This window comes from Neofelis nebulosa, chromosome 15 (genome assembly GCF_028018385.1).
Source record: "Neofelis nebulosa isolate mNeoNeb1 chromosome 15, mNeoNeb1.pri, whole genome shotgun sequence".
In the NCBI taxonomy this organism is placed as follows: Eukaryota; Metazoa; Chordata; class Mammalia; order Carnivora; family Felidae; genus Neofelis; species Neofelis nebulosa.
In genome coordinates this window covers 47,744,066-47,768,648 of record NC_080796.1, presented here as the reverse complement: position 1 = coordinate 47,768,648, position 24,583 = coordinate 47,744,066, and the positions used below count along the sequence as shown (strand labels likewise).

At 49.4% G+C, this 24,583-nt stretch overlaps 1 protein-coding gene and 1 non-coding gene across 3 annotated transcripts in view; one reads left to right on the top strand and one right to left on the bottom strand.

Annotated features, from left to right (window-relative positions):
• The window catches only part of SYT2 (synaptotagmin 2), a 106,058-nt gene that overhangs the window by 9,979 nt on the left and 71,496 nt on the right, over window positions 1–24,583 (top strand). The gene's annotated exons all lie outside the window — the stretch shown is intronic.
• LOC131496702 (U6 spliceosomal RNA) lies at window positions 3,176–3,282 on the bottom strand. Its single transcript, XR_009254630.1, has one exon. It is a non-coding gene; the product is annotated as a U6 spliceosomal RNA (small nuclear RNA).

Here is a 24,583-nt window from a genome sequence, read left to right as displayed (position 1 = left end):
CCCCAGAGCACTTGGCTCAGAGGAGGGAAGATTCACAACTTCACATAAACACACAGATGCAAACCTACCACACATACACACAGCTCTTGGCAGGTTGCCTGTGGGCAGTGGGGCCTCCCTCTCACATTCCTTGGAAATTGAGAATGAAATTGGATCTGAGACCAATCTTCAGGTTGGAGAAGACTTCTCCAGCTGACATGTGGTCTCTCTTTCCCACCACATGCCACTTCCCTTCTTGGCTCAGAAGTGCTCTGGGCAGGGTCCTAGGCTGGGGTCTGGCTTGGGGGCATGGCCACTGTGTGGTCTCCTTGCAGACTTTGGACCCATGGTTTCTCCTATAACTATTGCTGCCTTTCCAGGCCCTGTGACAGCTGCCATCTGTGATTAGGAGCTAATGCAGGTGAAGCCTGCTTGGCTGTGACTGTTAGCTTAGACCTTTCTGGAGGCAGCATTGATGGGAGACTGTGGTGCTCAGAAGCAGGAGACTTGGTGGAAGGTGAATGAGACAGTGTGTCTGGGGCCAGGGATTAGGGCACCTGTCACCGCCCTAGTGACAGAAGTGATGTGGGGGAGGTGGGGGCGGGGAGAGAGATAGATAAGAGAGCATATAGACTCATTAAATACTTTCACTAATGACTTTAGGTGAAGGGCTCACCTAAAGCAAAGGGCTGCTTCAAGTGTACGTACCCCATAGTGATAAGACTCTTTTCTATGTCCCAATTCTCTAGAGAAGGAAAAGTTGTGACATTGCCTCCCTCAGTGTTAGAGCCAGGGCAAGAAGCTGGGACCCCTAGCATTGCAGGGGTCACATAGGTCACCCCTCCACAGGCTCCCATTCATTCATTTATTTATTCATTCACTCATTTGTGCAACAACCATTCATGTGCAAGGCTGCAGTGGTGATAAAGACAGGGCAGACACAGTCCCTGCCCTCATGACCTTTATAGTCTGAGGGAAGAAAGACACTGAAGACAAGAAACACACAATTGGTTATTGAATTACAATTATGATAATTGATGTGAAGTAAAAAAGAACTCAACACTCCTAGAGTTTATTACGGGGGCATCTAGCAGGGTGGGAATAGTGGGTATGTGGCCACCATGATTCATGAACTGTGGAGGAGCCATAGGCACTTCTGGGCCTTCTCTTGGGACTTCCAGTCACTCCCTGGCATTTCCAGGGAGCTGGGAGGCAGGCTCTGCGTTGTGAAGGGCGAAAGAGAGTCTAACTCTGCCTCTAATTCCCTTGGTGACCCTGAGTTTGTCATTTTTCTCTCTTTGTATTTGTTCATTCCTCTGTAAAGTGGAGATATTTGACTAGAAATCCCTGCAGTCCCTTCTTAGGGTCCCAGAAAAGCATTAGAGGTTTTCAAAGGCCAAACTATAGTTCTTCCTCTGCAGACTGAGAAAGGAATTCAGGAACAGGGATGAGACAGCTCCTTGGCCACTGATTCCAGCGATCAGCAGAGAGACAGAGAACAAGCCCAGAGCCAGGGGACCATGGTTCTTTGACATCACTAATGGAGGAGTGAGCATGACAGGTGTGTCCCCAGAGTGGTTGGAATCAGGGATGGAGATATAAGAGGAGAAGGTCGCTGTCATTTCACCAAGGGTAGGACTAGAGCAAGGGTTGGAAACTGAAGCAAGCAGGGTTTAGTAAGTTTGACATTAGGCAGCACTTTCTTGCTGGTTGCACTGAGATGTGGTAGGCAATCAAGGGGATGAAGAGAGAGTGTCAGAGAGATGTTCCAGAAAAGCAGGGAAAAAGCTTTTCTGAGGGAGTGTTTGTGTGGAGGTGGAGGCAGGAGTAGATAGATGACCTTACGAGGTCTCTCCCTCAGACAAGTCCATGGATCTTTTCTTCTGTTGCCACTGATGTCAGCACTGTCTGGATGTCTGTGAGAGGAAGATGTCAGGTCTTCTTGGAAATGAGTTTTTGAGCATAAACTATCCTCAGTTCACATCTCTCAATGACACATGTAGCTAACTGCAATTGTCACACTCAATCAAATCGAGCCCAATTACACCTTTGCTCTCTTGTCCTGCTGTAATATAAATATGGCTTCTGAGAAGTGTATTAGTTGCTGGCAATATGAGGCTGGGTTTGGGGGCTAAGGAAAGCTAGGTGCTTCATGTTTCAGACCCAGAAGCAAGGACTGGTGATGAGCTCCTTGAGGGCATGGGATTGGCCTTCTCAGAGGACCCTGCGGTAGTCCTGTCTCTAAAAACAGGAGATGGATCAGATGCCATCTCCAGGATTCTTTGTGTCCTTGGGCTTTTTTGTTGTTATTACCCATGGTCACAGGCTCTCCATGTGTATGTAGGTAGGGGTAGTATTGCAGTCATCCATGTGTCTGCCTGCAGATTACAAAAGGTCCAATGAAACCCTGCCCCCCACTCCCAGTGAGGAAGATGCTTTGCATCTTTAATGATTCATGATGTCAGAAGGGCAATCTAGAACATGAAGGATTTCAGGTAGATACAAAGAGGAATTTCTGAACAGTAAATGTGGTTAGACACTGTGACAGAAGAGCAAACAGATGGTGAGATCTCCAAGGAGAAGACAGTCTCTGTGGTGCCTGTGGCTCAGTTGGTTAAGCATCTGACTCTTGATTTCGGCTCATGTCCTGATCTTGGTTCATGGGGCTGAGCCCCATGTCGGGTTCTATGTTGACAGTGCGCAGCTTGCTTGGGATTCTCTCTCTGCCCCTCCCCCACTCTCTAAATAAACGAATAAATAACCATTAAAAAAAGAAGAAAGTTTGGGACAGGGTAGATATTTATAAAGGATAGATTGACCACCAAGATTCTCTCTATCCCAGGGTTTATGAGTGTGGATATAGACATGCTGGAAAGAGTTGACTGTGTGCACAGTTGTTATAGTTGACTTGTATTCAATGAGTGCATCACAGCATGGGAGGAAAAGAGGAAGAGGAGGAGTAGGGTGGGGAGGAGGAAGAGGAACAGAGTAATGCTGGACATAATAGGGCTTGGGAGAGTGAAAGTCTCTTCTTTATCAGTGTTAGGATGACGTCTCTGAGATGAGGGATGGTGTGTGTGTGTGTGTGTGTGTGTGTGTGTGTGTGTGTGTGAGTGTGTGTGTGTGAGTGTGAACTCAGCATCAGGAGACTTCCCTTATGAGAGTCAAACCTACAGCAGAGTGTACAGATGTCTGCTACCATGTGGGCTGTCCATGGAATTTGCATGTCATTCTTGTGCAGGGGCCATGCTAATCTTCTCTGTATCATTCCCATTTTAGTATATGTGCTGCCAAAGTGAGCACATGGGCTGTCCATTTAAATTCAGGGTGCTGTGCATCCCTTGCTAAAACAGCTTCTTTGTTTGTTTTGTTTTAAGTAGGCTCTGTGTCCAATGCTGGGCTTCAACTCATGACTCCTGAGATCAAGAGTTGCATGCTCTACTGACTGAACCAGCCAGGTGCCCCTAAAACAGCTCCTTGTATGTGATCCATTCACACATGCTGAACATTTGCTTTGCCAACAAGCCACTATCACTCAGCCTCAATACTGAAGAGAGTAAAGATGTAGGGATCTTGTGAAGAACATGGCTTCCAGATTTTTTCAGTATGGACTCCAGTTTGGGGCTCAGGCTAGACTCAACTCCTTTTTAACACAATCCTGACAGTGCTTTTTTATTTTTTTATTTTATTTTATTTTTAACGTTTATTTAATTTTGAGACAGAGAGAGACAGAGCATGAACGGGGGAGGGGCAGAGAGAGAGGGAGACACAGAATCGGAAACAGGCTCCAGGCTCTGAGCCATCAACCCAGAGCCCGACGCGGGGCTCGAACTCACGGACCGCGAGATTGTGACCTGAGCCGAAGTCGGACGCTTAACCGACTGAGCCACCCAGGCGCCCCCTGACAGTGCTTTTTTAATCACACACACACACACACACACACACACACACACACACACACACACACATCCCTCCCTCCCCCACTTGACTCCAAGAACCACAGAAGGATCACAGTCATAATTCTGGACTTTGGAGGTATGACCTTGAAAAATCCTGATGCCCAGCCTCCAGGCTTATGGCAGAACCTTTCAAAATCACCCCACATCTTCTAAAGTTTCTCCTATTAATCCACATAGTCTCAAAATTTCTCTTGACCTTCCCTTTGGTGACTTCCTTCTTAGAAAGTTTCCCCATGGAAACTTTGAAGCTGACCAGTATAGTCATGGTTTTTTTTTTTTGTTTTTTTTTTCCTCTCACTTTTAGCTTCTCTGAAAGGACCTGTATCTCAGTGTCTTAAAATCAGGGGGCCATACCCTGTTCAAGGGTAGGAATAGTACACTGCCCCCTTTCCCACGCTCATATGCCTGTTTATGCCTTTAGAATTAGTCTCTGACTCCTTCACGTAAATGGTCTCCTGGATTATATTATCAACTTCCTCCCAAATCCCCCATAACACCTTTACAATGCTAGAGGCATGTCAACAATGCTTCTTGGCTGCTTGAGAGGGGAGTTTCAGCACCACGGACAGAGCACTGCACTTGTGCGCGCTCTCTCTCCAGACTGGACGGTCACAGGCTAAATCCTGACTTTCCAATTTTGGAGATAGAGGCTGGGATGAGAAGATAATTGGTGTTGTGAAGAATTGTTATCACTTTTTATTGACTGCAAGACCCTGGCCAAGCCACCTCTTCTTCCTGAATCCCACTTTTTACTCTATAAAATGAGAGGAATGAATTCCAAATATGCTATGAGCCTGAGTGTCTATAATCATCTTTCACAAGAGGTCTTTAAAAGTAGCTTTGATACACATGACCTAGGTTAGGGGAGGTCCAGTTTAGCTTGTAGGTTATAGGAATACATGACCTCGGGTCTTGGAATCCACCGAGTCTCCCAAACTCAGTGACTGGCATCTCCCTCCAGTTTGCTGAAATGTTTAGCACAGGGGCATCTTCCCTGTAATATTTGTTATTCCAGATACCTCATTGCCCACTCCACTCATAGGCAAAATCTTTCCTGGGTTGGTGGGAAGGGAGGGCTTTTGTGGCATGGTGCAGTCTGTTACACAAAACTTAACTGAAGATAGATAGAGTACTGCCATGAAGCTGGAGCTGATTAGGCATCCCTGGAGGGGAGGGGCTATGTAGGAATGAGAGTGAAGAATCTAGTCTTCTCTGCACTGGCAGGTCAGCAGGGTGTTAGAACTGAGCCCCTCCCTCACTTGTGGGAGCTGCAGTGGGAGTTCTTCTTACAACAGGAGGAATGGCTGCATAGATTGGCACGGGGCCCAGTGTGGGGGTAGGGTGGGCAGAGACTGGAGGCTCTTCAGAGCCCTGAGGGCTGGGGGAGTCTGCCTGTGATGGTGGGAGAGAAGATAGAGTGCCAGACCATGGCTGTGTCCTTATGTGCCTGTAGTAGGGCTACACCACCTTTTCAGCCTCTTGGTTCATCTGAATGGGGTCAGTCCTTTTCTTGCAGGCCCCAGAAAATCCTGCAGACAAAAGAAGCTCTTCTTTTCTATTCTCCAGTTCCTTCGTTTCTCATCTTCCCCACTTAGATATTGACCACTATATACTTGACCACCATATATTTCACTAAACTGATAATCCGAACACTCCTTGTTTCCCTGTCCAGGGCACTTAGCATCGGGGAGAATGTGTAACGATCATCCTTTGGGTGATGAGAGAAGCAGCTCAGGCTCTACTTACTGGGTGGGATCACTTGAAACTCTCCATAACTTACCTTACACAAAAGGGAAATTCCAGGCAATATTCAGGCTACCTCCTATCTCTTCTTTGGGTTCTTCTCCCTTTAGAGATGTCAAGTGCCTACCAGCTGTTCTATGCTACCCAGTCCTTGCCACTCTTCCAGGCCTGCTAATCTCATCTCCCTTCCCCTAGCCCTGAAAACAGTGTGGTATGTCTTATTCTGCAGCCCCAGGCACAGATTCAAACTGCTCCTCTGCTGAACATGGCACTCCTCCCAACAAAAAGGCATCTGCATGTTGAATAGGCAGTGATGCCTACCCAGAAAAGGCTGGATAAATAATGATGGGATTCCAGGATGGTGAAGGCTGTTTGAGGAACGTATTTAAGGCACTGCTTTCCTGTGTCATTTTTAACACCGGGTGGTTCACTGCCTGCCTTACCAGTGGACAAAACCAGTTCTTGGGAGTGGAGTTGGAGTCAGAGATAGAACAAGTATCTTGCTTGGCAGAGAAGAGTGGTGTTTGCATGTGTGGGTACAATATTCTTGTTGGGGGAGGGAGAATTGGGGGCTAACACTCCGCTAACACCAAGAGTACCCATTGCTCAGGTCCAAGTCCTAAAAACCATTGCCCAAACAGGGAGATGGTTTGGGGGTGCAAGTCCAGCCTGGAGGAGCAAACTGGGTCCCATAGTCTTAACTGCAGTAAGCCCAAGGCTTTGGTCTTAAAGAGAATTGATTCTACTTCTCATCTCCTACCAGACCCAGAGAGCACAAGATACATGGAGACTAATTTTGACCCACTGTTAGGAAGACAGTTCTTTTTTTTAAAAAAATTATTTATTTTATTTTTTGAGAGAAACTATGAGCAGGGGAGAGGGGCAGAGAGAGAGAGAGAGAGAGAGAGAGAGAGAGAGAGAGAGAAAATCTTAAGCAGACTCCACGCTAAGTGTGGAGCCTGACGTGGGGCTCAGTCCCATGACACTGGGATCATGATCTGAGCTGAAATCAAGAGTCAGATGCTCAACAAACTGAACTATCCAGACACCCCAACACCCTTCAAATAGAGCAAGAATTGGTCTGTTTTGGGTGTAAACCTAGTGTCTCCATTGGTGCCTGGCACGTGGAAGATACTCAGTAAATATTTATGGAATGAATGTTGAAGGATTAGAACTGTCCAAACACTCAGGGCCTTTTCTCAGGAGACACAAGCACCTTGTCCTTAGGTACATTTCAGCAGAGGCCAGGGGCCATTTACCTGTTGTGTTGCTGGAGGGGCTCCTGTCACACTGATGGCTTGGTCTTGAGGGTCTTTTCTCTTCAACTCTGAGAGTCCATGATTCTGTGATTTCTTTTGAAGGAAGGAGACCTTCAGAATGGGGCCAGAGCTGGCCTGGCAGTAGGAGTCTTTATAAGGGACACATACCCGGTACCTTTGGTCCAGCCACCTCTGTGACATCAACCTGCTGCCAAATATGCTTGTTGAACTTGATAAAGAGAGTGTGTCTATTTCTTATTTCTTGGAAATCCTTACTGTGAGGCTCATGCATTGCAGTCTCAGCTTGGCCTGTGACTTGCTGGCCATCTGTTCAGTGGGGTCATATCCATCTGACTACCCGTGCACACTTTTCAGAGGTGGGTGCTCAGTAGGACCCTAGGTGGGTGGGGGGATGGGAGAGATTTCTGGTTGCCTTCGACGGGGAGTGGAGGTAGAGTGGGTGTGGGTCCCAGCTCCAGCTGCTCCCATGCTGTGTCCCTGGCGCTGGCCCTGATGAGGATGAATAATTGATGGTGACTAATGGATCATTGCTCCTGTATGAAATATTCAGCAGGGACCATGGCAGGTTTGTGTAATCAGATGTTTCATGCTGCCCTCCTGGTAGATGTGGGGCTCCTGGGTTTCCCTGACTCTCAGAATCATGGGTGTGGGGGCACTTCCCCAAGGAGGAGTGAGTTTTGTGCAGAGGGTCCTGTGGGGCAACCTTCTCAGGGTGTACTTTTACAGGGGAGGGGGCAGAGGCCCATAGTCCTTTATTCTGGACTTGCCTGCCTTATGGGGTGGCTACACTGTCCAACATTCAGAATGTTGGTGAATGACCGAGAGGATGGTTAGGGGTAAACAAAGGTGCAACATGCAGCCCCTGGGATATCTGAGAGGACATGGCGGGATGCTGATGGTGGATGGAGGATGGGGGGTGAAGCCCTCCCCTCCCACAATGCTCCCTGCCTCTTGGGTACTGAAAACAACCCTGTAGAATGGCCCTATTATGCAGATGAGTGAGAATGCTCCAAGGGGTTAAATGATTTGCCTAAGATTGTACAGCTCTGGGGTTGTGGAGCTGGGCCCCTCCCACAATGCCTCTCCTTAGAGGTGTGTCTTCAGGGACAAGTCTCTTGGCCCTTTCTCCCCGTCCCAAAGCCACCTTGTTCCCTCCTCCCCTTCCCCACTGACCATGTGGGGAATGATGTCATGGGGATCCCGGGATAGAATTACAGCCACAAGCAGCTGTGCCAAGAAGGCTGGCTGGTCCCCAATGGGGGATGGGATGATGGGAGTGACTGTGTGTGTGTGTGTGTGTGTGTGTGTGTGTGTGTGTGTGTTGGGGAAGTGCCCCTTCTGATTAGCTCAGTAGGGAGGAGAGTAAGCCCCTTGAGTATACCAGGAATTCAGGGAGGAGAATGGCCAGATTTGCAATGGGGGCCTGGCCCCATGGTGCGGCTGAAGGGAGTGCCTTCCCATGCTGAGCCTCAGCCACCCTATCAGTGGGTGGTGGCCTTCCTGGAGCTGCTCCCAGGAGCACTGAACCTTCTGTGAAGCTCCAGACCCCAAACAGAACCTCCAAATTCTGGCTCCCATTTGATCTTCCTCCTTTCCCATGTCTCCCATCCCCACCAGAAGCTGGACGAGGGGCCACCTGAGGACACGGCTGTAAGATGAACAGCCTAACTCAGCCCGTGCTCCTGAGTTCTGAAAGACCCCAAGGACAGAGATGGGGCCAGTGCCTCTGGCCACCCATTTCCCAGTCTCACAGGCTCCTCCCCCATCAGGAAGTTCTTCCAGCTTCTAGTCCCATGCCCTCCTGTCGCAACCAAGTGGATCCTCTTGTTCTTTGGGTCTGCAGTTCTCTCCCTCCAAGGTCTCATGTAACATCACAGGCGTGGGAGATGGATGAGTAATGCTTGCTTAACAGAGGGGAAAACGCAATTCAGGATTTTGGGGTTAGAGCCAAATCCCTCTGTAGCTATCTCTCATTTCCAACCTGACACATTTCTCCGCTCGATACCTGGGCGCTGTCCAGGAGGCCAAATCAGAACATCTAGCAGGACTATTCCCTGCCTCATGTAGACCCTTGACTGTGTCCTCCCACGGAAGCAGCTCAGAGCGTTATAATGACAGGATCATCCTTGCTAAGGAATGAGGGAAAACCTCAGTGGGCTTTTACCACATCCCTTCATTTCACCCTTCTGACACTAGGGGTGGAGGACAAGGAGTGAGGTCACTATGGCAGATTGCATTTGCCCATTTTACGGTTGGGGAAAGTGAGACTCAGCTTGCCAGAGTTCACACTGCGGTGGGAGTATGAAAGCGTGTTTGGTGTTCCGCTCTGAAATCCAGCCCCTGGGTACAGGGAACGCCAGTGACCAGGAAGCCAGGCTCTTGCCTGCGAGAAAGTTATCTCTGTTTTCTTGGCCTCTGCTGCAGGAGGGGCCCTGGCTGACCAGATGGGCTGCAGCATGGAGCAGGCCCACGCTGCCATCTGGGGCACTGTCCCTATTCCATTAATATGCCCTCAGAACTGTTATGGCTGGAAAGACTATTCTTGCTTCTTTTAGCTTCAGTTCAGTGTTAGGTGCAAAGGACTTGGCAAATAGGAAGGCGCAGGGGAGGAGAAGGAGAGCTTTCACCCTCAGGTTCCCAGAGGGAAATATTAATGGTGCAGAAGAGGATCTATTCTTTTAAAAAAAGAAACAAACAAGGCTGTTTCTCATAGAAAACAGCCCCCCTCCTTGTCAGAGCCACACGTGCCTTTGGAGTTACCATCACAGGGTTCCCTCTCCAGTGCCCGGTCGAGGGGAGACCCCCACTCACAGAGTTCCCTTCTCTACTGAGTTTTCAAGCTCAGCTGAAGGTCTACAACACGCCCAGCCCAGGGCTAGTCTTGGCAGAGCCAAGGGTTCCTCTCCGCCTGTGGGCGACGTGGTAGAGATTCAGACTAAACTCCCATGGGGGTGAAGGAAGTGACAGGAGACAGCAACACAAACCTGTCACACAGATGGGGGCACTCAGCATCCAGTGTGGCTGGAAGCTACGCAATACAGCCTTTTGGAGTTTAAGGCAAGGGAACCAAAGGCTGCACTGTTGGGGGCCTGAGGACCTCCCAGAGGAGGACACTTCCATTGGAAACGCATCTCACTGGAGTCTTTGAGAGTTCTCACTCATTCATTTGGCAAGCATTTTCCTGAGTACCCACCAAGGGCCAGGCACTCTGCTGCGTGCTGGGGATACAAAGATGCTTAGTGATGACACAGCCCCTGCCCTCCATGGGCTTACAGTCCAAGCACACAAACAAGTAATCTCAGTATAGGAAGACAAGTGCTAAGATAAAATTATAGGGTACAGTGGGATAAGAGAGGAAGCTGTCAGTTGTGCTGAAGGGACTCAGGGAGGACTTCATAAAGGAGAAGCCTGAGCTGGTGCTAGAAGAAACATCGGGCATTTTCCAGATGGACAAAGGGAAGATCGTCATTTCAAGCAGAGGGAATCACAAGAACAGAGACTTGGAGGTGGGAAGTATCCTGGAGGGACTTGAAGGGCTGGGGAGGAGGGCAAAAATACCGGGAGGCGGGCAGGGAGAAATGAGGCTGGAGGGGAACAGGAAGCAGCCACCCTCAGAAAGGCTGTGAATGCTCAGTGGGAAGGATGCAGGTGAGAGAGAAGATGTGCACTCCAGGATCTCACTCTGGCAGGGCACAAGGGATGGCTTGGAGAGCGTGACAAGACACAGGAAGCTTGGGACCCCTGGGTGGCTCAGTCGGCTAAGTGTCGGACTCTTGATTTCAGCTCAGGTTATGATCTCTTGGTTCTTGGGCTTAAGTCCCAAGTCTGCACTGACACTGCGGAGCCTGCTTGGGATTCTCTCCCTGTGCCTCAACGCTGCTTGCGCACTCTCTCAAAATAAATGAAGAAACTTAGAGAGAGAGAGACAGGAAGCTAGGGTTGGGGACTTGTTAGGAATGGTGGCCCTACAGGGTGCTGGACGAAGGGACTGATTGGAGCAGGAGCCATCTCTGCCTGCCCACGCCCAGCAGAGCGTAGGGAATGGGTGTCAGGGTAACTTGTCCTTGGCTCCTTTGGGAACCTGGAAGTGTGAGGCCCCTGCCCCAGACCATGCCTTTGCTTTCTCAGGCCAGCAGAGTCAGAGGCATCAGGACTCCTCCTTCAAGGAAGAAAGAGAGAAGTTGTGGCCTGTTTTCCTTGCGACCCTATCTGTCTGTCTAAAGTAGGGGTGACAAAGAGAAGACAGGTTAAAGCAGGAAGGCAACAGGGAACAGCTGTGGACCACAGCACTAATGAAGGCCAGGGTCAGGACCCCTGGGCTGATCCCCTCTCTGGTGGATGTTCCTGGCCCTGCCCCAGGGGGCCTCTGGCACTTACCCCCAGGAGGGCGAGACCTTGTGCACCCGTGTGCCCCATGCGTGGACCCCACGGGACTGTTTCCCAGTGATCTCATTCCCTCGCCTCACTTGCGGGGAACATGCCTGCTAGCAGTGTGAGCCTGTTTCCCTAGCTAATGGAGCTGGGGAAATGTGCATTCATTTTTCCCCTGAGCTGTGACAGGCAATAGGAAATTTGCCCTGAAATATGCATCAGTGTGGATTGAAATAAAACACTCAGTGTATTTTGCAACAGAGCATTAACAAGGAATAATGTGGGGATCTCACCCGGATACCAGCTTCGAAGGGTACATTTCCCCCAGACTTTCCTCTCTGTCCCTCCTGAGCATCCCTTTGTGCGTGGGGGGTGGGTTGACAGGGAGAGATATATGGGAAAGGAGCCGTGGAGGGTCAAGGACTGCAAAGTGCCAGCGGTATCGGGAGACCTGAAACCTTGTATTTCTAGAATGATGGTGAGTTTAGAAATACAGAAGAAAGAATGAGTATGTTTCAAGCTCTGGATACCTGGGCCTGAATAATTAAATTGATTCTCTGCATTGCTAGTGGAATTCATGTTGGTGTGAGCAATGCGGTGTTAGGATGGGGACCTGGAATGGAGGGTGGGCACTGGTGCAGATCGGGTTTTTCTCCGCACACCCCACTTCTATTTCTCATAACCTGTAAACAGACTGTACCCAGCCAGCCAGGTGAATGGGAAATGGCTCTATTTTAGTTCATTTTACTCCTTAGGAGGTAAAAGTACTGTTTGTTCAGGCAGTTACTTCCTCAGCAGGTGAGTTTGCCAGGAGAGGGCTGGATTCCCAGAGCTTGATTCTGCCAGGGGCTCGGTCTCCCTCCCAAGGTGGGACGCTCCCAGGATGCTGCTCCCTTCCCAGCCTCTACAGCCTTCTCTTCACGCTGCTGCCCTCATCCTTTCCAGGCTGGTGTCCTGGCAGGGCTGGGCTCCTGGTCACTCCCCAACCCCCACCCCCAGCCCACTGCTACATTAATATTCCTAACGTACCTTTTGAGCATATCCCTGCCAGCCCCACTCCCACTCAAATGCTGTTTCCCGGAGGGTGTCGGGGGTGCCAGAGGGAGGGCTTGGGTGTCAATGCCAGGAGCAGGTGAGCTGGTTAGAGGTGGGTCAGCCGGGATGGAGAGCTTGGTCAGGACATCATAGCTCGGGGACAGAGGATCGGCTCTGCAACATGTCAAGAAACATGTTAAGTTCAGGAGGGGCCAGAGGAAGGTTTCACTACCAACCGAGACCCGTTGCATCAGGGGGCAAGGGGTAAGTAGGAGTGGGGACACTCAGGGGCAAATTCCTGTGGACAGGGTTCTGCATATGCTCTCTTTTTAAAAACCGTTGACTGAAATATAAACAGAGAAAAGTACACAAATCGTAAGTGTATAGTTGGATGAAATTCACAAAGTGAACACACTTGTGTTACCTGCGGCTGGATGAAGAGAGAGACAGAACATCGCCAGCACCCCTGAGGGAGAAGGAGAAACGCCTCATTTCCCCAGCTGTGGCTTCGAGAACTATAGATTAGTCTTCGAACTAGAATAATACTTTTCAAAACGCACTCGCTTGTGACTGTCTTCTTCCACTTCACGTTGCTTGTGACATTAGCCGGGTCGTTATCTGTACCTGGAGATTGTTTCCTCTCATTGCTGTGTCACACTCCATTATGACAACGTACCTCCATTTATTTGTCCATTCTATCGTTAATGACATTTCGATAGTCTTTAGTCTGGGGCTGCGATGAATAGGCTGCTGTGAACTTACTTCTGTATGCCTCCTGATAAACACATTGTCTTGCTGAGTCATCGGGCCCGTGTGTGTTTTGTTTTGTCATCGAAGGCTATGCATTTTCCAAAATGCTCTTGCCAATTTGCACTCCCACCGGCGGTGACGGCAGATCGCTGTTGCTCCGTGTTGCCAACACTTAGTACTTTCTGTCTTTTTATTTTAGCCAGTCTGGTGGGCGTTTATGGTGTCCCCTTTTGATTCCAATGTACATGTCCCTGATGCCTGAAAAAGATGAGCTTCTTTCCGTGTACTTGTTGGCCACTTGGATATCCTTTTTTAAAGTTACTACTTAAGTTTTCACTCGCTTTCCTCCCGGGTTGTCTGCCTTTTTTTGTTGCTTTTTGGGCATCGTGCCCACTTCTGAAGGCCCAGGCCCTGACCTTCACTTGTGCTTTTCTTCTGAAAGCAGAAGAGCTGGGGTGGTTTGGGAAACCAGGGTCTGGCTGGTTAATTGCATATTCCCTGTTTTCCCTCGTCATTTACCTGTGGGATTAAGTTTGTTGTTTGGCTAGTGTCCATGCTTAGCCCCACATCGGCGCTCTGGCTTTATCTCTCACTCCTCCTACCCTCAGAAACCCTGGTGGGGTCAGACTGGACCACACCCCGGCCCCAGATCTCTGCTTCTCACCTCCGTGCCAGCGCTCAGGCACGATCTTCACCTGGAATGCTTTCTAGGAGCCTTTGGGGTATTCAAATCCATGTGCTTCCCCAACCCCATTTAAGGTTCAAATGCGATCCCCCCTCTTCTCTGATGCCTTTTCCAGCAGCAAGCAGCTCACCTCAGTCCCTTCCTCCTTGACGCTTGGCTTTTCATGTCTGTTTGCCTCCTTTGGCAATTAATTATATTCTGTCTTGTGATACCTCTTCTTTTTTAAAAATTTCATTTTTAATTTTTAAAAATTCAGATCCAAATTAGCATATAGTGCAACAATGATTTCAGGAGTTGATTCCTTAGGGCCCCTTACCCATTTAGCCCATCCCCCCTCCCACAACCCCTCCAGTGACCCTCAGTTTGTTCTCTATATTTATGAGTCTCTTCTGTTTTGTCCCCCTCCCTGTTTTTATATGATTTTTGTTTCCCTTCCCTTACATTCATCTGTTTTGTCTCTTAAAGTCCTCCTATGAGTGAAGTCATATATTTGTCTTTCTCTGACTGACTAATTTCGCTTAGCATGATGCCCTCCAATTCCATCCACGTAGTTGCAAAGGGCAAGATTTCATTCTTTTTGATTGCCGTGTAATACTCCACTGCATATCTATACCACATCTTCTTTATCCGTTCATCCATCGACGGACATTTGGGCTCTTTCCATACTTTGGCTGTTGTGGATAGTGCTGCTATAAACATGGGGGTGCATGTGTCCCTTCGAAACAACACACCTGTATCCCGTGGATAAATGCCTAGTAGTGCAATTGCTGGGTCGTAGGGCCATTCTATTTTTAGTTTTTTGAGGACCCTCCATACTGTTTTCCAGAGTGGCGGCACCAGCTTGTATTGCCACCAACAATGCAAAAGAGATCCTCTTTTTCCGCGTCCTCGCCAACATCTGTTGTTGCCTGAGTTGTTCATGTTGGCCATTCTGACAGGTGTCAGGTGGTATCTCATTGTGGTTTTGATTTGTATTTCCCTGATGATGAGTGATGTTGAGATACCTCTTCTTGTGTTATTTTGTGGTTTAGCTTTTTGTGTGTTTAGGCCCAATCTCCCTGAGGTGGTGGTGGCTCTGTGTTTCCCTCAGTGCCTGGCACACTGTGGGTGCTTATTTGAGCCAGGAAAGGGGAGGGGACAGTCAGAAGTCAGGTCACAGGGTGACCTGGTCGTGCTCCCTTTACCTTCTCTGCCTGCCCACATGTCCCATCGTTCAGTCAACCAACACCCCTTTTCTGTGCCTCTGCTAGGTGCCGGCCCTGTGCTGGAGGCTGGATAGAGACGTAGCAGTGAGTCATATCTACCATGCTCACTGGGGAGACAAGACAGGGGCCCCAGAGCTGCGGAGGGGTGTTAGAGACGTGTGGGTGGGGTGATTCTGGGTGGAGTGGTCTGAAGAGACCGGATTGAGAGGCCTGAGGTCACTGTCAGGCTGCCCCACATCCTCATTAGGGGGGACTATGATCAGAAGGCTCCACAGTTGACTGGTTGATGGGGGAGCTGATGAGGTCCCTGTCCCAGATCTGATCCCCACCAAGGCTCACAGCTGCTCCCAAGAAAGCAGCGTCACTCCCCTGTGCTTCATGCACCCCACTTCCCTCCTCACACGGGAGGCCGTGCTAGGAGATGGGACTTCTTCACTTCCTGCCAGTTCAGTGTGCTTTTTAGTGCTGCAGCTAAGGTCGGGGGGAGAAGGGGGGAAGAGGGATAGCTCATTGCCACACATTCCCCACTGCTGGGAACGGTCATCAAAGCAGCTGTAAGAGGCCCTGCCATCCCCTCCCTTTACCCCCAAGACAGCCTCAAAGACCACAGAATGGCTCTGCCGCCCCTGCTACCCCGATTCGGAAGGGCGGCCCATTCTGCTCCCATCTGAGCCCCCGGAAGGGGAGTGGAGGGGGAGCATCCGAGGCCGTTGCCCTTGTGGCTGAAGATCCTACTCTGGTCTGAAGGCTTTTCTCAGCCCTGGAGACTGCCGGGCTTTCAGTGGGACCTCTTAGAGATTTCACTTAACATTTCCCGAGTGCTCCTGTCTGCCGGCCGCGCCTGGAGAAGTTAAGGACCCTGCTCTGGGGATTTCTCCTGTTAAATAAGACGAGACACCAGTGGGGGAGGCGGAGGATTGTCTGCAGCGGCCAGCTCGCACTTTTCATCTCCTGTTCCGGGGACTCTTCCCTCTAATTCGCTCTCACCCTGTGGGGCCCCTGGACCTGGGAGGATCCTGCTGGGGGCCGCCTTGGAGTTAGACCAATGGGTAGAGTTAGCCCAATGAGCTTCAAGAAAGCTCCAAGGCGGGTGGGCAGTGAGGGAAGGTGGGCTCCCGGTTCTTGGTGGCCGTGGCCTGGGAGTGTGTGTGTGTGTTTGTGACTGGAGCTGGGTGTGGCCAGGAGTCAGGGTGGGACGTGGTGGTGTCACAGGACCTGACACCTCACTGAGGCACCAGCTAGGCTGTATTGACTCTGTTGGTGGCACCCGACTTTGAGTGACATTATGGCCACCTTGGAGGCATAACGGTGGGCTCCAGGCACCAGAGCGGGAAACGGAACAGCTGTTTTGCCAAGAGCTGTTCTCTTTCTCCTCAGGTCACCGAGAGCATAGCCCAGTGCCATTTGCAATGGGGGCGGCACTTGTCACTTCCGTGGAGCCCACGGACATCCACGTGCTCACTGAGGAGAATGGATTGTGCCCTCTCTCTGTCTACATGGCCCCTTGGTGGTTTGTTTCAGGAATTTGCTTGTTGGACAACACTAAGTGTGTGAGCTAGCTAGGGCTTCAGTTCCCTGGGAATGTTTTTAGATGGAGAGAAGCAGGGAGGTGGGGGGCGAGGAAGAAGCTGAGAATGTGTAGGAATAACGCAAATCCTGTGGTTAAGTAGGATTGGGGGTTACTTTCCCTTTCTCCTCTTGGGCACCTCCCTCCCCACCTTCTTGTTCCATCACTTATAACAGTGACACATTTCCTCACCAATTGCTTCTACATAATGAAAGAATCATTCACAAAGATTCCATAGGTAGGACAGGGAAGGTCCTGTTGCTATATATATACCCCCTAGAGGCAGGAGCTTGTATGTTCCGGTTTCCTATTTCAGCAACAATTACATAAATGGCCCACATTAATTAGAATCCTCTGAATTTTCATGTCTGATTCTTGGAAGCTCCAGAGTTAGCCAAAACGTATGGAGTCCCAACTAAGTAGAGGCACTTAGTGCTGGGTTCCGGGACACAGCGATGATCGCCATGGTTCCAGCTCTCAGAGCACCCGTATCCCCGGGAAACTGATACACAAGACATTACTTCAGTTCAGCAAGATGATGTCTGGAAGGGTAGAAATACTCAGCACGCTAAGGAGGATCTGCAGGTGGAGGTGACATCCCATAAATGTTTCGAAGAAGTGGAGGTCGCTTGTTGACTAGAGTGTCCTAGGTGGAGGGAATGACACAGATACAAGTAGAAAGGTGTGATTAGTGCTGAGGGCTTTCTGGGGGTATGGGCTCAAGTGGGGACCTGGTTGGGGATGAGGCCAGATCATGAAGGGCCCTGAATGCCAGGCTGGGGAGTTTGGATTTCATCCCTTGATGGATAATAAGCAGGGGTGTGATAAGACCAGACGTGCATTTGAGAAACTTCAGTCTGGCAGAGATGTGATTCCTGATTTTCAGGGGAGCAAGGCTGAAGACAGGGAAAGCAGCTAGGAGATAATTGTGGAATCTAGGTGAGAAACGATGAGGGCCTGGGCCTCTGGGAGATGGAGTCTGCATTTGAGAGCTAATTGGGAAGAATCATGCACCAGACCTGATAACCAATTATAAGCGGGAGGCAGAGGGGAAGGAGGCTGGGGTGATCCCCAAGCCTCTGAACCAGGCGGTGAGTGAATGATGATGGTGCTGTGTGTTGAGAAGGGAAAGGGGAGAGGAAGGATGGGTTTAATTTGAGGGATGAGAATGAATGTAGTTTGGGACGGAGTGAGTTTGGAGTGCCTCTGGGACATCTGCGTGGAAATGACCAATAAACAGCTGCGAGTGTGAGTCTAGTGCTCAGGAGAGGCGGGGGCCTGAGGAGGAGACGTCAGGGGAGGTGCAGGAGTGGGGCAGGGAGGGAAGGCAGAGAAGGGAGCAGGGATGTCCGCCCCAGCGGGACAGGCATGGCCAGGGAGGCGGGGAGGTGTTGAAGCAGAAGAGGAGACGAGCGAGCGTTGCACCAGAGCCAGGGGAGAGGGGGTGAAGAGGGTGCGGGTGTTGTCAGATGCCAGTGAGGTGAAGCAAGTGCCCTGAGAACTGGCACTTCAGGGGCCCCTTCCAGATCCAGATTGTGCCAGATTATAGAGCCAGTGGGTCAGCGGTGGGGAAGAAAGGGAGTGTGAGCCCCAGGACGGGTGACAGTTTGTGTCAGGAAGAAGAGGTTTATGCAGATAGCTGGAGGTTGTGCATGTGTTGAAATTTATAAATGGAATAAACTTGAGCTTATCTGTAGATGGAAGAGGCAAGGCAAATAGAAGATAGACAAGCCACTGGGGAGAGGTGAGGAGCAGGGCCCTGGGTGGGGGTGGGGGTGTGTGTGTGGGGAGAAGGGCACAGGGAGACTGTCCTCCCCTGGGAGACTGGGGCAGGGCAGGGAGGCAGCCCTGGAGCTAGAGACTGAATTAGGATCCCAGAGGGAAAGGATAACAATGAGAGCCATGGGGACAGTGGAGGGGAGGCAGGGAATCCGGGGAGCCTCAGAATGAAAACAAAAAGAGTGGAAGAGGTTGGAGTTTCGTTGAGAGACACAGTCTCAGTCTCCAAATCACAGACTCTATACCTGGGTTCACACAGATGGTAGACTGGATTCTTAAAAGGTTGCCACATTTTTTTTTTTAATTGGCTTTGGAAAACTAAAATAGCAGAAAAATATGACAAACATTCATTTTCCCAGAACAGCTTTTAATGTTTATCAGTCTTTTTTCCATGTGTTTAGAAACAATACAAATAATGTATGCACACACCATCCTTTATGAAATATGTGCATGGGTGGAAAACAGATGAAGCTAGACTCCCCTCCGGAGCATCACCGCCAATCTCGCTCCCAGGCTCCTAGTCCACTTCTTCGAAGGCACCCATGAGGATTTTGCTGTGCACACTTTATAAGCCGTATAGTGTTGGGTTTTGGGTGTTGTATCAGTTATCCGATACCACAGCCTACCTGGTGATACTTGATAAAATGACTGAGAACAGACAACAAGTCCAAATTAGTGGCTTAAAACAACCATCATCTACTTTGCTCAGACATCTGAAATCTGAGCGGGGCTCAGCAAGGATGGCTTATCCCTCCACATGGTGTTGGCTCCACTGAGGCCTGGAGAGTCCATTTCAAGATGGCCCATTTACAGGGGGACCTGGCTGGCTTGGTCCATACAGCATCCAAGATGGCCCATTCACATGACCAACAAGCTGGTGCTAGCTGTAGCTGGGAGCTCAGTCGAGGCCGTGGGTTGGGGGCCTGTGCTCCTGTCTATATGAGCCCCTCCATGGCTTGCTTGAGCTTCCTCACAGCCTGGTGGCTGGGTTCCAAAAATAAGGGTCCTAAGAGAACAAGGTAGAAATGCATTACATTTTTATTGCCTAGCCTTAGTCACCTAGCATCACTTCTGCCGTAATTTATTGGCCAAAGCAATCACAGAATCCACCCAATTTCAAAAGGAGGAGACACAGACTGACAGACATCAACTGTCTGTCAATGTCAAAGTCACGTTGTAAGAAGAATGTGTTGGATGGGAGATAACAATGTGCCACAAGCGTGTGTAATAATTTTACCTAAACAGAATTTTATAGTCTATATTCTTCTTTCACTTGCTTTTCTCGCTCAACATCATGTTGTGAAATTTAGAACCGAACTTACTTGTTTTATGCACTTTGTGGCTGGTGTTCAGGTTCGAGCAGTGAAGGGGAGCCGTTAGCAATGTCATGGGTCTAGTTTCAGCATAGCCTTCTACTATTAAGGCCAAATGCTCGCCTGGTGGAAAGCTCCTGTTTTGGTGAGAGCTGTTCTATCTGAACACTGAGCCTGGTTGTCTGTTGTGAAATGCCAGATTCATACCACTTGTTCAAACGTAAGTCTCAGCAGGAAAAGGCAAAGAGAAATATAATCAGCCAGTATGAATTGAGGGAGGGCCTGTCTGCTAGAAGTTGTCAGGCAGGCAAAGAAATATAAGGCCGGGTTTTTGCCCTTGAGAAACTGGTAATCTGTTGGAGACAAGCACCCCCTGGGTGGTGAGGTTTGAAAATGGAGTTCAGAGGGTGGGACTAGCATGGGTTGAGAGTTCGGATCCGGCTTTGGGTGCGATGTTCTGCCCCTGGGCTCCTGCAGGCCGGGATGGTTCTCTCCCAGCCTCCTGTTCCCAACACTGTGAAGGCACCCGGCTCCATAAATGCATGTTGAATGCAGAACACAGGACTTGAGTCAGTGGCGGAAGGGAGGGAGATGGACATCCCGTGGCAGGGGCCGTGGCCTGGGCACCTGGGCCGGAGTGACAGTGAGTCACCTGCCTGGCTGCAGGAATGAGAAAAGCAGTGGCCTTGGAGAAACCGGCCTTTGGAGTGAGTCGGGCTGGGATGGAACCTGGTTCTGACACTTACTCATGGGATGACCAGGGACAAGTTATTGTCTCCCCATCTGTAAACTAGGCAGACTGGTAGCTGTGCAACCGGCCGTGAGGACTAAGAGAGAGGATGCAGAGCATTCAGTATAGGGCAACACACATAGCTCCTGGTAGGAGCATGAAAGAGGTTAGCAATGATGGCCATGTGGGCGAGGGCCAGGTGACAGGTGGCCTGAACCTCAATTGAAGAGCTTTAATTTGGCCCATTAGGTGTTGTTTCGGATCTATCAACCTGGCTGGGTGGATTGGGTAAAGGAAGTGGGGGGAGGTGGAGCCGGACCAGCCAAGAGGCCATGAGAGAGGCCCATTTGGGCGTCAGCTAGTGAATATGTTTCATCCTAAAAGACTAGAAGTCCTTTCTGCTCTGCGTTCAGGATCTCTAGTGATGACAACTACAAATTAATATACCGTATACACTTTGGGTTTGAAAGTGCAAAGTGCAGCCTTTACCTGTGCTGCTTCGGCTCGGCCGTGCCTGTAGCTCTCAGGATCCCTTTGTTCAGGCCCCAACTCAGCTACATGGGCTGGTCAAATACTCTTGGCTCACTATGCTTTGCGTTCATAGTCTGGGCATAATTTTATGTTTTTGATAATTTATTATGTGTCTGTAAGCTCAATGAGAGTAGGGCCTATTAGCATGTCTCCAGGGTCTGTTAGAGTGTCTGATAGGAGCTCAGTCAATAGCGGTTGAATGGATGACTGTACATTAAATATATGGTAATACAGACTCATTCTAATTCATGCGCCCAATGTCCACAGGTAATCACCGCATCTTATTTTTCCTTATACATATCACATGGTTGCACATGTAAAGTCCTTCATTCAACAGATACTTACTGAGCCACTCCTAGGCGCCAAGCACTGCATAGACATGAACAAGAAGGCCGTGGCCCCCTCTCTGCAGCTTACATTTTGGTGGAGAGACAGTCAACAAGGTAAATACACGAACAAGATAATTTCAGGTGGTAGTAAGTGCTCTGAAGAAAATGAAATGGCGATATAATGAGGAGTGACCTCTCTAAAGAGGAGACATTTGAGCTGAGGCAGGTGCCATGGACTGAATGTTTGTAGTGAGATTCACGTTGAAACTTAATCCCTAATGTGATGATGTTGGGAGGTGGGGCCTCTAGGAGGAGAACAGAGCCCTCATGAATAGGATTAACGCCCTTCTCAGGGAGACCCCTGTGAACTCCCTTACTCCTTCCGCCATGTGAGGACATAGTAGAAAGACAGCCATCTATGAACCAGGAAGCAGGCCCTCACCAGGCACCGAATCTCCCGGCACTTAGATCTTGGACTTCCCAGCCTCCAGAACTGTGAAAAACACATGTCCGATTATAAGCTACCCAGTCTATGGTATTTTTATAGAAGACTGAACAGACTGACACCTCGGGTGGTGAAAAAAGCAGTGAAGGGCTCAGAGCAGAGCCTGCAGGCTGGGAATCCCCAAGTATTACGGTAAAGGCCAGCATGGTAGGTGGAGGAAACATTGGTGAGGCTGGTGTGACCAGAGCAGGGCGGGAAGGGGTGCCAGCCGGCAGCTGAGTGAGGTCAGTGTGGTGGGCAGGCTGGACAATGCAAGGCCTTTAAGATCAGATTAAGGAGTTGGAATTTCATCCTAAGCACACTGGGAACTCTTGAAGAGTTTTAAGCTGAGGAGAGATCATGTGGCTCACTGTTTAAGAAGAATCCTCTGGAGGCGCCTGGGTGGCTCAGTCAGTGGAGCGTCCATCTTCAGCTCAGGTCGTGATCTCACGGTTCATGGGTTCGAGCCCCGTGTTGGGCTCTGCACTGCCATTTTGGAGCCTGGAGCTTGCTTCAGATTTGTGTCTCCCTCTCTCTCTCTCTCGGCCCCTCCCCTGGTTGTGTTCTCACTCTCAAAAATAAATAAATAAACATTAAAAATAGAAAAAGAAGAATCCTTTGGTTGGTAATGGATTGCACTCCCACTGGTTGTACAGATACAAGTGTGTGACTGGACATGCACGATCATGATGTGTACACACCATCATTTGTTAAAGCTCATCCTCCTCTATTTGTATATGTATCTAGATAACGTCATATTACACAGATTTTCATACTCTTCCATACAGATGTTCACAAGCTCGAATATACCATGCCAACATCTGGGTGTATGCATAATTAAATACACCTGTGCTCTCCCATCATTCACACAAGAATACTCACACAGTAGCCTGCCCACACAGGACTTCCCATGGTACACGTAAATTTCACGTCCACGTAAATGCACGCGCGCGCATTCACTCCTACCCAAAGTCAGCCAACTCTCGCCGCCCATCACCCAAGCAATCTCATCCAGGTTTCTAATGGCAAATGAGATCAGAACTCTATGAGGAATTGTCCTCTCTGTTGAGCATGAATGTGCTAAATAAATCTCCCTGCCTCGAATAAATCTTGTACAGATGTAGAAAATGCATTACAGCCTGAACAACTAGAGGTGGCTGGAGACGGTGGTGGGAACAGAGTAGTAAATCTGCGAGGGGCGTGCCAGCAGCGGGGGCCTCTCCGGTTGCCCAAGAGCAGAGAAGGGGGCTGGAAGTGTGGGCGAGTCTGCTTCCTGGAGGTCACCCCAAGGTAACTGTGGCCTCTTTCCCTGGGTAACGCATCCTGTCAGCTGGCGCCGTCTGGACCTCCCCCAAGGATATGGGTAGCGTAGGTCTTCATGATACACAAACATCCATGTCATTTGATCCATTTGGCGAGGAAAAGCACTCATTGAGTCAAAACTCAGTTGTTTTGAGTTTGTTTTTGGAGTATCTAGACAAAACATCCATGTAGTTTTGGTTTGTTTGGGCCTAATTTGGATACAGATTGCTGGTTCTTTCCTGGAAAGTAACTGAGGTTTCAAGCCCATGGTTTTATAATCTTGTTTGGGCCCTTTGCACTTACTTTTTGACTTAACCTGTTCCAACGCTGAAGTTGACCTGCCACATGCCACCCACAGTCTTGTGGGATTATCCTGCTGTTTATTCCGGAAGACTTCTGATTCCCATCTCTAAGCAAGATGCCCAGTTTTTGCCGCTGTGTACTGGATCATTTCTTCTGATCGATACTCTACGTCATTAATTTCCTCCTCAGCTGTGTTAAACCTGTGGTGAAGCCTGCCCGCTGAATTCTTATTTTTGGCTGTTGTATTTGTCAGTTCCGAGCTTTGCATGTCATTCTTTCCAAAATATCATATGGTACTTTCTATAGCTTTTGGGTCCCTGCTGAAATTTCCCCGGTTGGCTTTCTATTGACTTGATCATAGCCAACTGTGGTTCTGGAATCAGCATCTGCTAGTCATCACACCCGGAGTGCCTGTGGGTCTCTTTCTATTATCTGTTGTTCCTGCCTGTTCTCATTCAAGGTGTCTTGTTTCCTTGCATGTCTGATTTTCTTCAATTGTGTGCTAAGCACTGTATTTGACAAATTGTATGCTACCTTCCCAGGGAGAGGAGGTTTTTTTTTTGTTTTTTTTTTGTTTTTGTTTTTGTTTTTGTTTTTTTTTTGCTTCTGCAGGCTACCTGGGGGCTTTTCTAGGGCACAGTACCTTAATTCAAGTTTAGGTCTTAGGTTTCTTATAACCAGAGAGTGAAAAGTCAGACCTGAAGCCCATCCCATCTCATTCTGCAACGCATTTAAAGGATGAGACTGTAGTTGAAAATAATAGGTAGTTTATCACAGTCCCATTTTGGTGGGCCCTGGGTGTTGACTTTTATTTCTCTGACCCAGGGGGGCCACCATGGGTGCAGGGGTGCCACACTCCATTTCTCAGTGGTATTGCCCTGATGGACAAATGACTAGGATGGGGTCCCGGAGCTGTGAGCTTGTCCCAGGCGAACAGGAACAGTGATACTTCTCTCCAGCTCTGAAGTCACAGGTCACGGGGCTGACTCTGGTCTCCACTCTTCCCCAAATTTCTTTTAGCTTTTTATCTGGAGTCAGGGAGGATGGTCATGGCTTTGTTTCTGAAAGTGGGGCTCCTCTTGTACCTCGTTCACATGCGCACTGGTTGAGGTCTAGTACCTCTGTCACTCCTGTTGTGAAGCCATGAAGCCATGTCACAACTCCTGTTGTGAAGCCATGGGGGACAAGTGAAAGGTGCCTTTATGTTTTGTTGATCTGACTGCTTCATGAGACCAGCT